Here is a 16,275-nt window from a genome sequence, read left to right as displayed (position 1 = left end):
TTGGTACGTTTGTAATAAATAAGATTGTGGCTTATGAACATACTTTGAACTGTTGCGATCCGTGGATATGGTTAGTAGGGTCATTGCATATATATAATTATATTGTTCATAAACAGGTTTAAATATGGTGTATGTGTGTGTTGTGGACCCCAAACTTCTGACCCGAGTTTGGAGGGCGCCACAGGTTTGGCATCAGAGCTAAGGTTTAAAGTCACTGCCACAAGCCTAGATTATCGGGAAATGGTAGAGGGTTAAGATTAAAATTAAGAAATGGAAAAATAGAACGTTGAGAGGTTGAGTGCGGCTAAATAGTAGGTTTTAATATGGTTCGTGGCGAAATTCGAGATTCTTATCTAGCAGCGTAATTTTCAGGTTTAAATATGGTGTATGTGTGTGTTGTGGACCCCAAACTTCTGACCCGGGTTTGGAGGGCGCCACAGTTTTGACATCATCAATTAGAAATTATACATATTTACATAATGCACAAGTTGGGGGGGGGATTGTTAGATATAATTGATGATATCAGGAGATAAACTATCAGGAGAAAATATCAGGATTTACTGAAGGTGACATCATCAATACTTATCTATCAGAACTTGATGATCAACATTTGATGTCATCGGGATTTAGTCACATCAGTAGATATTCAAGAAGGAAAGGGAAAATAGAAATTCAAGGCGGTGAAGGACTTTATCTCAGAAGCAATAATACATGGATATATATTAGGTTTCTTTATTGTAATAGAATAGGATTCCTTATTAATTCTGTAACCGTGCACTATATAAGCACATATTAGGTTTACACTTTATATGTTACGAATTGTTATATATTTTAGAAAACCTGGCAACTCTCAAGGATAATTATTCATCCTTTGAGAGAGTACTTTTATAATCAGTTTTATCAAATTAATATAAAAATTGTTAATTCTGTTAAAGCTTTATCGAATTGTTTGCATAAACTGTATTCACCCCCCTCTATAGTTGATTACGGACCTAACATTACTCAAAACAAAGATAAACCATGCGTCTACAAGAAGGTTAGGGGGAGCCATGTGGCATTTCTAGTACTATATATAGATGACTAATTACTAATAGGGAATGGCATACCTTCTCTATAGGATATTAAGACTTGGTTGGGAAATAGTTTCTCGATGAAGGACGTAGAAGATGCTACCTATATATTAGGAATCAAGATCTATAGTGATAGATCAACGAGATTAGTCGGCCTAAGTCAAAGTACATATATTGACAAAGTATTGCATCATTTTGGGATGCAAGAGGCAAAAATATGTCCCAATGTCTCATGAAATAGTGATTTTAAAAGATAAATGCCCTAAATCATTATATGATAAGGGCCGTATGAGCAAAGTTTCATATGCTTCGGAAATTGGATCTATAATGTATGTAATGATATATACTCGTCCTGATGTTTTGTATGCTTTGAGCATGACGAGCATATACCAATCTAATCCAGGTGAGGGTCACTGGATAACTGTCAATAATATTTTTAAGTACTTAAAGTGGACTAAAGATTCATTATTGGTGTATGGAGGAGATGAGAAGCTAGTTGTAAAGGGTTACATTAATTCTAGCTTCCAAACAGACATAAACGGTTCAGTATCTTAATCAGGTTTTGTGTTTTACCTAAATGGAGGTGCTGTAAGTGTTAGTCGCTAAACACGCGCTAAAATTCACGCAAGTATATGTGTTCGCAACTAGTATAAGATATAAATCAGATTCGTTCCCACAGAGATTGGTTTAGGTTAAGTTCAATTTATGCACCTATGCAACAATGTATGATTATCGTTCAATGCTAAGACGATTAACAAACTGAGATTGTTTTTAACTAAAGTAAAGCTAACAATTATAACTAAGAGAATAAGAATGGTTGAATTAATATATATGATAAACATGAGATTCTAACTTTATTAAGTATTTCATTCAATAGCCTTTTCATTCTTAAGCTTAGCATGTAATGGTGATGACACTAATCAGATAACAAGAAACTGATAAACGCCAACTTTCGTTGTACGACTACCATACTATCAGACATCCATAAAAGAGATAGAAGCTGAATAGACACCAATTATATTGAGACCCTATATGTCTATAGGATTTGATAACATAACGGTTTAATACACAAGTTATCTATCGTGATTACATAGGGCAAGTAAGATGGTTAAAATTACCTACGAATCATGCATATCAATTGTATGAACCTATGCTAGCAAGGCAAGTTCTAAATCATTAAATTTACTTTCGCTTCATTAAGAATTAACACACTATCTTATAAGTTCGCGACGCTCATAAGACGAATAAGCACAACCGATACTAGGTTATCATACAATCAACACACACTAAGGCATCGAAACAAATCAACTAAACAAATCCATAAATAAATCCGCTAGAACCCCACGATAACGATTAGCCCATAATCGGACTCATCATCAACGTGGGTTCCAATGAAAGCATAGTATAATAAACGTAGTCTTTATAAACGAATAATAAACAAAGTATGAAACAAGAGTATAGGTTCAAGAATAAGAAAACTAGCATCCAACATTACAACTTAAATAAAGAATCACAAGTTAAAACTAGATCTTCTTCGCCTTGGTTGAATTGTACTAAAACGGTCTTCTTACGCCTTCTCCTTGTGCTCTGGTGCGTCTCTCTCTGAAAAACGTCTTTTATTTATATATATATATAGCTGTAGAATTGACCAGGGCTTCAAACTCTCAAAATCCTAGTAGAAACAGAATTCTGCTACTCCAACCTGGCGCGGCCACGCGCTTGACCAGCGCGGGCGCGCTGAGTTTCTGCTCTTTGGGCGCGGCCGCGCGCTTGACCAGCGCGGGCGCGCCATCCTCCTGAATAAAATTCTGAATTCTTTTCTTCTCTTTGCTGATTTGAGCTGGTCTTTTCATGAGCTTTTATTCCAACGCCTTCCTAACACCAAATTAGCACCAAAATAATGCTAATTCACCTGATTACCTGGATAATGCCTGAAAATACAAAAACACTAGAAAACACATTAAAATACCAACAACTTGAGTACAAATACACCAATTCAAAACTTTCCGGAGCGTAATAAAGTGTCATAAATGCCACTCAACATACCCCCAAACTTGAATCGATGTTTGTCCTCAAGCATAAACAGACTCAAAGAACAAGAAATAAAAATGCATGAATGCAACTAAATGAATGCAACGATCCCCATAGAATAACTAAACCAATCAACAAGCAACATATCAACAAATGCAGTTACTCGCATAAAGATCAATCAAACCATACAAATCAATCTATAAACCAGAGACGTGCGTGTGTGCAAATGCTTAAAGATATACTATCGCAACTAGATCAATAATCATGACTCACTACTCATCAAAACAATCGCAAGGTTATAAATAGAATAAAAGCTAGACTCAAAATAACTTATAACACTTCAATTCTTATTTTGGAGTTTTACATGGATTCACGCTTTTATTCACAACAAAACAACACAAGTATACTTATTTGACCGTGCAATGAGTGAGGTCCACAAAAGACTTATACAATAGTACCCATGTAGTGAGCGTTAGGTTAGCGGATCCCAGACTATAAAAACCTTAGGTCACTAGACACAAAGTCCCCTAAGAACTTAATAACTCGAGTACTAAAGAGCCACTCGTGATCAATTATACATAACACTTTATTATTATTTTTCTTTTTTTTTTCTTTTTTTTCTTCACAAATTTCTGAACGAGTGCGTTTCTCTCCATCTCGCTCAACCCTAGACTACTCATATAAATATGAGCCGGCTACTAGCCATTTGACGCCTAGCCATAAAACTAGCAATGAAATCGAATTATCTCCAATTTTTTAAATATCCATGTTAATTTATTATTAAGAGAATATCCTAAATTCTAAATATAAATAAGCGATTAAACCTCGACAAACAAACAAACCATGACCATGATCTAGCACTCAAGAAACCTATAAGACTTAGTGAAATACAATTGTCTCTAGCATGCAAACCAATTCGATAAGACTCAACATCACTAAATACAACATCACTACACTGGCATCAATATCACAAGTCAATCGGAAAAATCATCTAAGGGATCATATCTGTTAGGTCACACAATCACTGTAGAGGGGGTGAATACAGTGTTTATTACAATCAAATCGAACTTCAAGAACTTAAGTAACAAAAAACATACTTTATTGAAACAATAAACTCTGTTACAATATGGAACTGTTATCTCTCAGTGATGAACAAAATATCACGAGAGCTGCTAGGGTTACAAAATAATTAATATTCTCGATAATGATAACACTTATAGTGTAAACCCTATGTCTGTGTTTATATACTACACAGTTACAAGATAATCGCTAATTGATATGGAATATAATTCTGCTTCCTAATATATATCAATCAGATATCTTTTCTTCCAAGTATTCCATTCTTTATAGAATCCCTTCTTCATGCATATCACTTCCTATGTTTATCTTGATCTTCTTTACTTTAATCAGCTACTGTCCTTATCTGATCGTCCTTCAGCACTTAAGTTCTGATATCTATCTTCTGATGATTATCTCCTGATAACATAAGTACTGATATCCCTTAAGTCCTGACTTCCAGTATAAGTACTGATCAACAGTTAAGTACTGATTTGTCCTGTTCAAATAAGATCTGAAATCTAAACATAAAACATATTAGTCATGACATTATCAAATATATCTAACAATCTCCCCCAACTTGTAAATTAGCAAAATATACAAGTTTAACAGATATTTGATGATGTCAAAAACATTAAGTACAAATGCATGAGAATTAGATTAGATAACTACAACTTACAGTCCTTAAAGCTTTTACCAATTTCAATTTCTGATAATAACTTCAGTCTGTATAAATATCAGAATTTAAGCAGTTGTAGATCTTCAACTTGGCTTCATCATTTTCTGATCTCTCTGATGTCAGGAGTTGTTCTCAGATAGTTCTTCAGCAAGCATTTCTCAGCATATCTGAGTTCATCAATCATTCTCCGTTTGACATCTTTAAGCTCTGCAGTATCTTCACCAGTCTGAAAGATTGCAGCTCTGAGATCATTAATCCTTGCTTTTCTCAACTCCTGATCTAGTCTTATGACATAAGCTTTGTCAGACTCTAGATTGAATTCAAGTCCCTTAATACCAAGATATGTTCTGATTTGTGCAGTATTTGGCTTCATATCAATAATATCACCATTGTGATTTCTGTACTTTGGAACATATATGCTGTCAGACTTAACAGAATAAAGTCTTTTCTGTCTCTGAATCTGTTCTTTTAAGTAGTTTGCAACAGTCCCTGTCAATCTGTCATCCACTTGAAGTAAGAATAATACATGCTCCAATTCTTCAAAATACTTCAATGGAATGGCATTTTGTCTTATATGATAAACCCTACCATCTGTCATGAAATACAATAAGATGTGTTCCTTCAAGTAGGTATGGTAAACCATCTGTACAGATTCCAGTTGATTCAATCTTTCAGGAGTTGCTCCAATACCTGGTTCACTCAAGGAAGTTGGATCATTGGTAGTGTTGTGTACTCTTCTTTCATCAGCACTTCCCAATCCAGTTTTATCTCTTGCTTCCTTTCCAGTAACTACTCTAGCTTCAAAACGACTTGCAGTAGTCTTCAAAGGTTGAGTTTGTTTTGCTTTAGTGAATCCTGGTAGGAGTGTTTTTGATCTATTTTCTGATATCAAGTTAACTTGAGCTATGTCAGAGGTTACTTACTTCTTTTGAATATCAGAACTTACAATTTCTTTACTCTGAACAACTTGAGCCATGTCAGAGGTTGTTTTAAGAACTTTTCTTGAAGTCAGAGAAAGATTATCTTCGTCTTCAGTAATTTCTTCATCTTCAGGAGGTACATAAGCTTTAACAGGTTCACCAACCTTTTCTTTACCCTTGGATCTTGGATCTATCTGTGGTTGTGATTTAGCCAATGTTGCTTCAGTATGTGCCTTTTCTTTAATCACAATGCCTTTAAGTTTTGGAAGTGACTTTTTACCAGAAGCTTCAGATTTAGATGTGGCTTTCTTTGATTTAAGTCTAGCTTCTTCTTCCTTTAAACTTTCCAAGTCCATTCCTGGATTTTCTTGAAGAAATAACTGTCTTGACATTTCTTCATCAAGATCTAGAAGTTCATCAGAATTTATTCTTTTACCAGTATCAGAACTTATTCTCTTCCCAGTATCAGAACTTATCCTGTGACTTATAATTTCAACATTTCTTGATGAGAAGCTTTTTCCTTGACTATGACCTCCACCCATTCCAGAGTTTCCTTGGTCATCTCTTTCATCATCCTTTCCTTGCAGTGTCTTGTCATCCTTGCATTTGGACTTAATTACTTTCTCCCCCTTTTTGGCATCAGCAGGAAGTAGAAGAGAGATAAGTAATTCCACTGAGGATTGGATTTCAGTTAGTTGTGATTGCTGAATAGCTTGATTTTGTAGAATTTCATTAATCTGTGCTTGTTGACGATCTTGAGTCTTCTCAATATAAGCAATCCTGTCAATAGACGGTTGAAAGAACTTTTTCTTATCAAGTTTCCAAACTTGTTCCTGTTTGATAAAGTTCTCCTGAAGCTTGTGTATTTCTGCATGAGTGGTGGAATGAAGACCTTGTAGATGTTTAGTACTCAATGCAGTGACTCGAAGCTGGGTTTTGAAATCATCAGAATTTAACATTTCATCAGCTTTAGTCAAGTGCTCAGCTAGATGTAACGCAGTTGGAATACATGAAACTGAGTTTCATTCCTTAGTCCACTCCTGTCCTGCAGGAGTTTCACTCCAAGGCACTGGTGGTTCCTCTGTAACAAACTTCTTTACCAGTTCAGACTTAGAAAGAGGCTGAGAAGAAATATGTCCTGAAGGACCTGCTGCATCAGCATCTACAGCATCACCAGTATCTCCAGCATGTACAGCATCAGATTTTATAGAATCAGTATCATCTGTTAAAATAGCAGTGTGAGTAGCAATGGAGGCTTCAGCATCCTCTAATTGCTGATCTGATGCTAAGTTCTGATCAACAGCCATATCCTGATGCTCACCTAAAGTCTGATCATCAGTGTCAAGATGCAGAGAAGGTGACTTAGATAATTCCGGAGTTTTAACAGCATCAGTAACAGGCGTTGGCAAAGGATGTGTTGCTGTTGGAGCTTTTAATAGAAGTACTTCAGACACAACTAAGTGTTGATCAACAATATCAGCACTTGTGCCTTGATTACCAAGAGACGCAGATGGTGAATTAGCCTTGTCAGATACAGTTTCCTGAGATGGAGTGGATGGAGAAGAAGTAACTGGAGCAAATTCCTTGTCTTGTGAGATCAGAGATTCCTGATCCCCTTCCTTAGCTGCTTTCTCTTCATCATCTGAAATTGGCCTTTGTGCCCTCTGTTTCTTGTACTTCTTGGTTGATTTGGATTCCTTTGGAGTTTCAGGAATAGTCATTCGTCTAAGCCTTTTGAGAAGCTTAGAACCTCCAATATCAGAATCCTTCTGAGAAGTTGCTTTCTCAGCTTCATTTACCACAGGTTCTGAAGAAAGAATCTGTTCCTCAGAATCTGATTCATCTCTCAAAGTAATCCTCCTCCTCTTTTGAGGTGTTTGAGGAACAATCTTTGTTCTCTTTGGCTCAGAGGATGTAGGCTTCACAGTAGGTGCTGAAGATGAAGATTGAGCAGTCTGTGAAGTGGAGAGATAGGATTTGAGATAAGTTCTGAGTGTAGGCTGAGATATACCCTGAGTGGTAGGTACTGAAGATAATGGATTTTGGTTATGGTGAGTTAGTTGAACATTAGAGTAAACAGATTGATAAGTAGCAGGATCAGCAGTTATAAGAATCTGTTTCACAGACTGAGGAATCTGTAATGGTCTCACCACGGATTTTTTAGTATCAGCATTTATCAGGTCGTTAAAGTACCGTTTGGCAACCTTAAAAGGTGGAATTTGAGTGCTGACTAACTGAGGTTCATCAGTACAATACGTATAAATAAGTTGACAAAATCGAGCAAAGTAAACAACAGTTCTATCCTCTGTCATCCTATCCCCAATAAAACCAATTAAAGCAGTTGCAAAATCAAAGTGAGTTTGATTTATAATTGCATACCCGATGTGCTGACTCATGATTGGGATAGCATCAAAATTTGAACACTTGTTGGCAAAAGCCTTTGTGATGCAATCGAAGAAGAAACTCCATTCTCTTATGATGTGAGCCCGTTTCAATTGTCCTAGTTTCATCAGACTCTTTTCATATCCCAAATCAGTCATTAACTCCTTAAGTTCTGATTCCGCTGGTATAGAGAAGGTACAATCTTCTGGAAGATGTAGTGCTCTTCGTACTGTACCAGGAGTGACTACATAGGATGAATCACCCACTTGGAAGATAATACTGGGAGTTCCTTGTTTACCACCATTATCAAAAAGTCCAGTCCTCCAGAACCTCAGAACTTGTTGACTTGAAAATGATTCAGGCTGAGTTAATGCATACCCAACCTCACTATGTGCAAGAAGATCTTGCACAAAGTGCAATTCTGATGGAGCTTCAGCGTGATCAAGAATTGCGGCGTAGTTGTTGGGAACAAACTTAGCCCCATCACTGATTAAATCCTTGGGTGCCATGTAAAAAAAAATTGAGAATTAAGTATGCCTGTTAGGTGTTTGAGATAATGTCTGTATGAAAACAACGGAAGAAGTAAAGTGAATGAGAATAAAAGTAAGAAGAGAGATAAAAGATGAATTAATTAAAAAGATTAAAGAAATCTTCTCTCTGCTGTACTTATAAAAACAAATATTACCGTTGGACACCTGTCAGACATGCAGTAATAACGGATCGTTACTGGGCTCGAGAAAACAGTAATCATTACTTACCCATTCTCCTAGTTTCCAGGAAAAACTGTTCCATGTTTCAAGGGAAACAGTTTTAATTCAAATTTTAACCCGTTAGCACTGATTGAAGTATTTTTTTACTGCAACATTAATATTCTGAAAATAAATCATGTAAAAATGACCGAGATAATTTCGATGAATAAGTGCTGACAGAGAATCAGAACTTAAATAAAAACAAAATTTAAATGGTCATCAGAATATCAATCAGGATTTATCAACACAAGACAAAATAACTCAGAGATAAAATCTTGAAGTAAAAACAGTTTTCATTAATATATCAAGACAATACATTCATGAATTGGAAATTTACATCAGAACTTATACAAGATTTTCCCTAAGCTTCTAAACCTAACGTCAACAGCTTTAGTCCTAGCTAAGAAGCCTGACAAAGCTGAGGATGAAGAAGAACAGGAAGAAGATGAGATTAAGTCATCTTCCTCTTCCTATCTTCGACAAACAAGATAGCGAGTCGTATGATTCGCTCGTGTTGACGTATACGACGAAGGTGAAGGTCTCTTCGAACGACCACCAGATCACATTGGATAAACTCTAGAAATTGAATCCAGAGATTGTGAGGTATGTTGGTGATAGGGTATGGAGTTGGAATTCCATTCAAAAAGACAGTCACAGTCTCCTCACCATAATTGATGAACCAGCCAAGTTCAGCCATTTGTGATAGTAAATGAAAAACGAGACTGAATTTGTGATAAAAATGTGATGAGAAGACTAATGTGAAGTGGCTGCTTATATAGGCAAGAGAATGCCAGGAGACGCGAAGATATTTAATGTTGACAGATAGAGTTAAGTCTACCTCGTCTCCCTAGACTTGAAAAAGAATAACAGTCATTGGAAAGGGATGTGCACAAGTAACAAGTAAGAGTGAACTGTTTAAGTACGAGTACCATTAATCCTAACCATAGTGACTATTAATCTTCCACTTCAACATATTCTAGATTAATCTGAGACTGTTACCAAATTTTATTCACAGATAAGTCAAGTAAAGGGTTAGACTGAAAAATCAGAACTTAGACCTATACCAGAACTTAACAGTCATCAGAACATAATGTCTTAACTCGAAAAAGGAATATCTATCTTAGTAAGTTTTCATACAAGTTCTGAGTTATAGTCTTCAGAATTTAATCATCAGAACATGCAACTAGAACTTGTCCTCAGAATTTGTGCAAAGTGACACAGTGACTGTTTATCTAAAATAACATAGACCACCACAAAAATTTCATCATTCATATGGAGTGATTTGTGTGTGCATTAAGCTAAATAACCGATAAAGAGTAAAGTCTGATTTACTTCAGTACATCTTAGAAATAAGTCATAATTAAAATTTTGCTAAAGAGCTGTCATTATCCTGAAACCTACTGATAAATGAGTTCATGCATGAGTCCACCTCAACTGTTTTTGTGCTAATTTTATGCATCTTTTTAAATTCTATTTTACAGTGGCTTCTCAGTGTAAGTGAGTTACGACTGCTTATCATAATTTATGCTATTATCAGAGTATTTCTCCAGTAATCATAGAGTGTGAAAAGTCACCAAGAAAATATTTTGCTTTTCTAATGCATATTTACTTAATACCAGCTATGCACTTGGGTCGTCCCATTCACATTTTGACTCTAGATCTCAAAGGAGTACCTGATATTATTCTTTGATTCTTTTTCTTCTTCTTTTGATAAGTGAGGTTTATCAGCACTTAGTACATTCAGCAGTTTTACTAGAATCAGAACTTAACAGATGAGTAGCTTTATTCTAATTTGGGACTTAGTAATTAGATGAATCAAAGTAAACTAAACTAAGCTCAAGTATCAGAATTTGCTTGTGTCATAAAATTTCCACAGAAATGATTACTCCTTTCATGGGATCATCTGTTTATTGAAGACTAGTAGGTCAAGATCTAGCACATTTATCCTCATAGGATTGAACAATTACTTAAACAGATATATCACTTATTAGAGTTAAGAGATATATATATCAGACAACAGTCAGTACTTAAAGACATTTATCAATTTAGCACAGAATTCATGATGAGATTAATTCCGTAAATACTGAGCATAAAGTCTGATAACACACAACAAGTTTAAACAGATTTAGAGAAAGAACCTGAAATCATTCCAAGTTCATTTACCAATCTTGTAAAGGTAGCTTCACACAGTGGTTTTGTGAAGATATCTGCTACTTGTTGATCTGTGGGAACAAAACGCAATTCCACTGTACCTTCATCCACATGTTCCCTGATGAAATGGTACCTGATGCTGATGTGCTTTGTCATAGAGTGTTGAACTGGATTACCTGTCATAGCAATAGCACTTTGATTATCACAGTAAATAGGGATTTTGAAATATGTTAACCCATAATCCAGTAACTGATTCTTCATCCAAAGAATCTGTGCACAACAGCTTCCTGCAGCAATATACTCTGCTTCTGCAGTTGATGTGGAAATTGACTTTTGTTTCTTGCTATACCAAGAAACCAATCTGCCTCCAAGAAATTGGCAGCTTCCACTTGTGCTTTTCCTGTCAATTTTGCAACCTGCAAAATCTGCATCTGAGTAACCTATTAATTTAAAATCTGATTCTCTAGGATACCATAATCCTAGATCAGCTGTTCCTTTAAGATACTTAAAGATTCTTTTTACAGCCGTTAAGTGAGGTTCTCTTGGATCTGCTTGAAATCTTGCACAAAGACATGTAGCAAACATGATATCTGGTCTACTAGCAGTTAGATAGAGAAGTGAGCCAATCATACCTCTGTAGTCAGTAATATCTACTGACTTACCAGTATCCTTATCCAGTTTTGTTACAGTGGCCATGAGAGTGGATGCACTTGAACAATCTTGCATGCCAAATTTCTTTAGCAAGTTTCTGGTGTACTTAGATTGACAAATAAAAGTGCCTTCTTCACTCTGCTTGACTTGAAGGCCCAGAAAATAGCTAAGTTCTCCCATCATACTCATCTTAAATCTTGACTGCATTAGTTTAGCAAACTTTTTGCAAAGTTTGTCATTTGGAGACCCAAAAATGATATCATCAACATAAATCTGGACCAGAAGTAAGTCCTTGCCATGGTTGAGATAGAACAGTGTTTTGTCTATAGTTCCTCTGTTGAATCCATTTTCCAGAAGAAACTGAGCTAAAGTCTCATACCATGCTCTAGGAGCTTGCTTAAGTCCATAAAGTGCTTTATCAAGCCTGTAGACATAATCTGGATGTTTGGAATCTACAAAGCCTGGAGGTTGTTCAACATATACTTCCTCCTCCAATTCTCCATTGAGAAAAGCACTTTTCACATCCATTTGAAAGACAGTAAACTTTTTGTGAGCAGCATAAGCCATGAATATCCTTATGGCTTCTAACCTAGCAACTGGTGCAAATGTTTCATCATAGTCAATTCCCTCCTGTTGAGAATATCCTTTTGCAACCAGCCTTGCCTTGTTCCTTGTAATTATGCCATCACTGTTAGTTTTGTTTCTGAATACCCACTTTGTACCAACCACAGATCTATTCTTAGGTCTTGGCACTAAGGTCCAGACTTTGTTTCTTTCAAATTCATTCAACTCTTCCTGCATTGCTTGCACCCAATCAGCATCTTGAAGAGCTTCTTCCACTTTCTTTGGCTCAGTCTGAGAGAGAAAAGAATTGTAAAGACATTCATTCGAAGTACCTGTTCTAGTTCTGACACCTGCATCAGGATTTCCAATTATCAAATCAGGTGTATGTGATTTTGTCCACTTCCTTGCAGATGGAAGGTTTTCTCTAGAACTGGATGCTCCCCCATGATTCATGCTGTCTTCATTTTCATTTTCTGATGCTCCCCCTGAAACTATGCTCTCTGAGTTGGATTCTTCAGTATTTAGATTTTCAGCACTATCAGTACTTGGCTTATCAGAATTTGACGAATCAGAACTTGAAGAGCCAGATGTGTGTTCTGATGCTTCTTGAGATGTGGTGATATCTTGAGTATGCTCCCCCTGCATTGGTGCATCTTCCTTTGACGTAGTCACCACAGTTTCAATAACATCAGAGTTCAATCCATCAGAGTTTACAGTATCAGGACTTAGACTGTCATGGTTTTCAGTATCAGAATATGAGTCTTCATTTTCAAATCTCAGCTGATCATGATCAATGCAATCTTCAAGTCCAGTGATCTTCTTGTCATCAAAAGAGACATTGATAGATTCCATGACCACTTTTGTTCTCAAATTATAGACTCTGAAGGCTTTTGTGGAAAGTGGATATCCAACAAAGATTCCCTCATCAGCTTTTAGATCAAACTTGGATAGCTGTTCAGGATGAGTCTTGAGAACAAAACACTTACATCCAAATACATGAAAGTATTTCAGATTTGGCTTCTTTTTCTTCACCATCTCATATGGTGTTTTTCCATGCTTGTTAATGAGTGTTGCATTTTGAGTAAAACAAGCAGTCTGCACAGCTTCAGCCCAGAAATAGGTTGGAAGCTTTGCTTCTTCAAGCATTGTTCGTGCAGCTTCAATGAGAGTTCTATTCTTCCTTTCAACAACTCCATTTTGCTGTGGAGTTCCAGGAGCAGAAAATTCCTGCTTTATTCCATAATTTTTGCAGAACTCTTCCATTATCAGATTCTTGAACTCAGTGCCATTATCACTCCTTAAAACTTTCACAGAATCTTTGACCAATATCCAGATATTTGACATGATCAATCAATATAGATGCTATTTCACTTTTTGTGTGCAAGAAATACACCCATGTGTATCTGGTGAATTCATCCACAATGACCAATGCATATTTCTTCTTTGCAATAGACATGACATTCACTGGACCAAATAGATCAACATGAAGTAGATGATAAGGCTCAAGAATTGATGATTCAGTCTTGCTCTTGAATGAAGATTTTCTTTGTTTGGCCTTCTGACACGAATCACAAAGACCATCAGGAGCAAACACTGATTTTAGCAGTCCTCTCACAAGATCTTTCTTGATCAGTTCATTTATCTTGTTGAAATTTAAATGAGAGAGTTTCTTGTGCCAATTCCAGCTTTCTTCAATTGATGCTCTACTCATCAAACAGATTGCAGAACCATCAGAACTTGTAGAAAGCTTAGCTTCATAAATGTTACCACGCCTGAATCCCATCAGAACAACTTTTCCTTTAGATTTACTAACTATTTCACAATGTTCTGTAAAGAAATCAACATGATAACCTCTGTCACAGATTTGACTTATACTCAGTAGGTTGTGTTTAAGTCCTGAGACCAGAGCTACATCTTTGATAATGACATTCCCAAGATTGATATTGCCATATCCCAAAGTTTTTCCAATGTTGCCATCTCCATAAGAAACACTTGGGCCAGCTTTCTCCACAAAGTCTGACAGCAGGGCCTTATTTCCAGTCATATGTCCTGAACATCCACTGTCCAGAACTAAAATATTTTTCCTGTTGCCCTGCAATCAAAAAGACCACTAATTATTAGTTTTAAGGACCCAGACTTGCTTGGATCCTTTGGCCTTTTTAAGTTTGTTAACATTTGCAGCGGATTTAGCATCAGATTTTATGTTAACGGTTTTCTTATCAGAACTTATACTAACAGACTTTGAATCAGAACTTACACTAGAAGGAACAATAGAAACTTTCTTTAAAGAAGGTTTTATTTGATAATAATCATAGTACAAACTATGATATTCCTTACAAGTATAAATGGAATGCCATAAACTACCACAATGAAAACAAGGATTTTGTGGTTTGTATCTAACAGACTGACTCTTAACTCCTGATTTTGAAGATAAGGAGTTAATATTCTTATTCTTCCTGCAAAAAGAAGCCAGATGGTTAGAACTTCCACAGTTATGACATGCTTTCCTAGAAGCATCAGGAACAGGTTTATAGTTATTGCTTTTATTCACACCTTCCTTTCCATTCCTATTTTTCCTAGGTGATTTTACCTTGTTTGCATTCTTAACATCTTTCAGCTTATGCTTAAGCTGCTTCTTAGTCATTAAGCCTATGTTCACTTCAGCTGTCTTTTCCTGTTTTAGTTTGTCAGAAGTTAATTCCTTTTTAACTTCTGAATTCTCATTTTCAGATTTTTCAGTTACAAACTTAACAGGTTTTAACTTCGGCTTTTGCTTATCAACAGGCTTAATTTCTACAGTTCCTTTATCATTTTTATCTTCTCCATAACCTAAGCCCTCTTTCCAATTTCCACTACTTAGCAAATTTTGAGTTGTTTTGCCAGAGTTAGTCCAAGTCCTGATAATCTCTCTCTCCTTTTCTAACTCAGTTTTTAGAGATTCATTCATTTTTAGCACTTCATCCCTAACATAAAAAGCATCATCTCTATCCTTCTGAGTTTGATGGAACATGACTAACTCTTTTTCTAAGAAATCATTTCTTTTCCTAAAAGCAAGATTTTCAGAAGTTAATCTTTCACATGTTAAAGTTTGATCTCTATAACTAACAAACATGGTTTTAAGATATCTTCTCAACTCATTAATATCATCAGTATGAAAAGCATAAGTAGTCTGAGGTACCTTTGTTTCAGCAGCTTCAGAACTGCTCTCAGAACTTGATTTATCAGCATTTGCCATCAATGCATAGTTCTCCTCACTTTCAGAGTCTGAGGTGTCTGTCCAGCTTTTCTGCTTTGTGACAAGAGCTTTGCCTTTGTCACCCTTAGTCTTCTTGCAATCAGGAGATATGTGGCCTTTCTCACCACAATTATAACATTTAACATTGGTGTAATCTCCTCTGTCAGACTTTCCTCCTCTTCCTTCAGATCTTCTGAAATTCTTCTTATCAGAACTTATGCCTTTCCTGGAAAACTTCTTTCCCTTCCTGAACTTCCTGTATGCAATCTTTGTGATTCCTTTTACCATAAGAGCACACAGCTTCATCATCTCCTCATCAGCATCAGTCTCAGGCAAGCTTTCAGAATCTGAGTCATCATCACTCTCAGAACTTGATGACTCAGTATCAGACTTTATGAAAAGAGCTTTACCCTTGTCTTTCTTTGAGGAAGCTGCTTTGGGGGATTCCTCTTCAGCCTTGAGAGCAACTGTCCTTGACTTTCCTCCTTTCCTCTTGCTTCTTTGTTCCATCTCAAGTTCATGAGTCTTGAGCATTCCATAGATTTCATCAAGAGTTGTTTCATCAAGATTGTAGTTGTCTCTTATTGTTGTTGCCTTTAAATCTCAGCATTCAGGAAGAGCTAACAAGAATTTTAGGTTGGTATCTTCAAGATCATACTCTTTATCAACCAATGATAAATCATTCAAAAGTTTGACAAATCTATCATATAAATCATTCAATGACTCATTCGATTTTGAGTCAAAGTGTTCATACTCTTGAGTGAGTATTGTCTTCCTGTTCTTCTTA

This window comes from Apium graveolens, chromosome 9, assembly GCF_009905375.1.
Source record: "Apium graveolens cultivar Ventura chromosome 9, ASM990537v1, whole genome shotgun sequence".
NCBI classification, from domain to species: domain Eukaryota; kingdom Viridiplantae; phylum Streptophyta; class Magnoliopsida; order Apiales; family Apiaceae; genus Apium; species Apium graveolens.
This window is presented reverse-complemented; position numbering follows the sequence as displayed.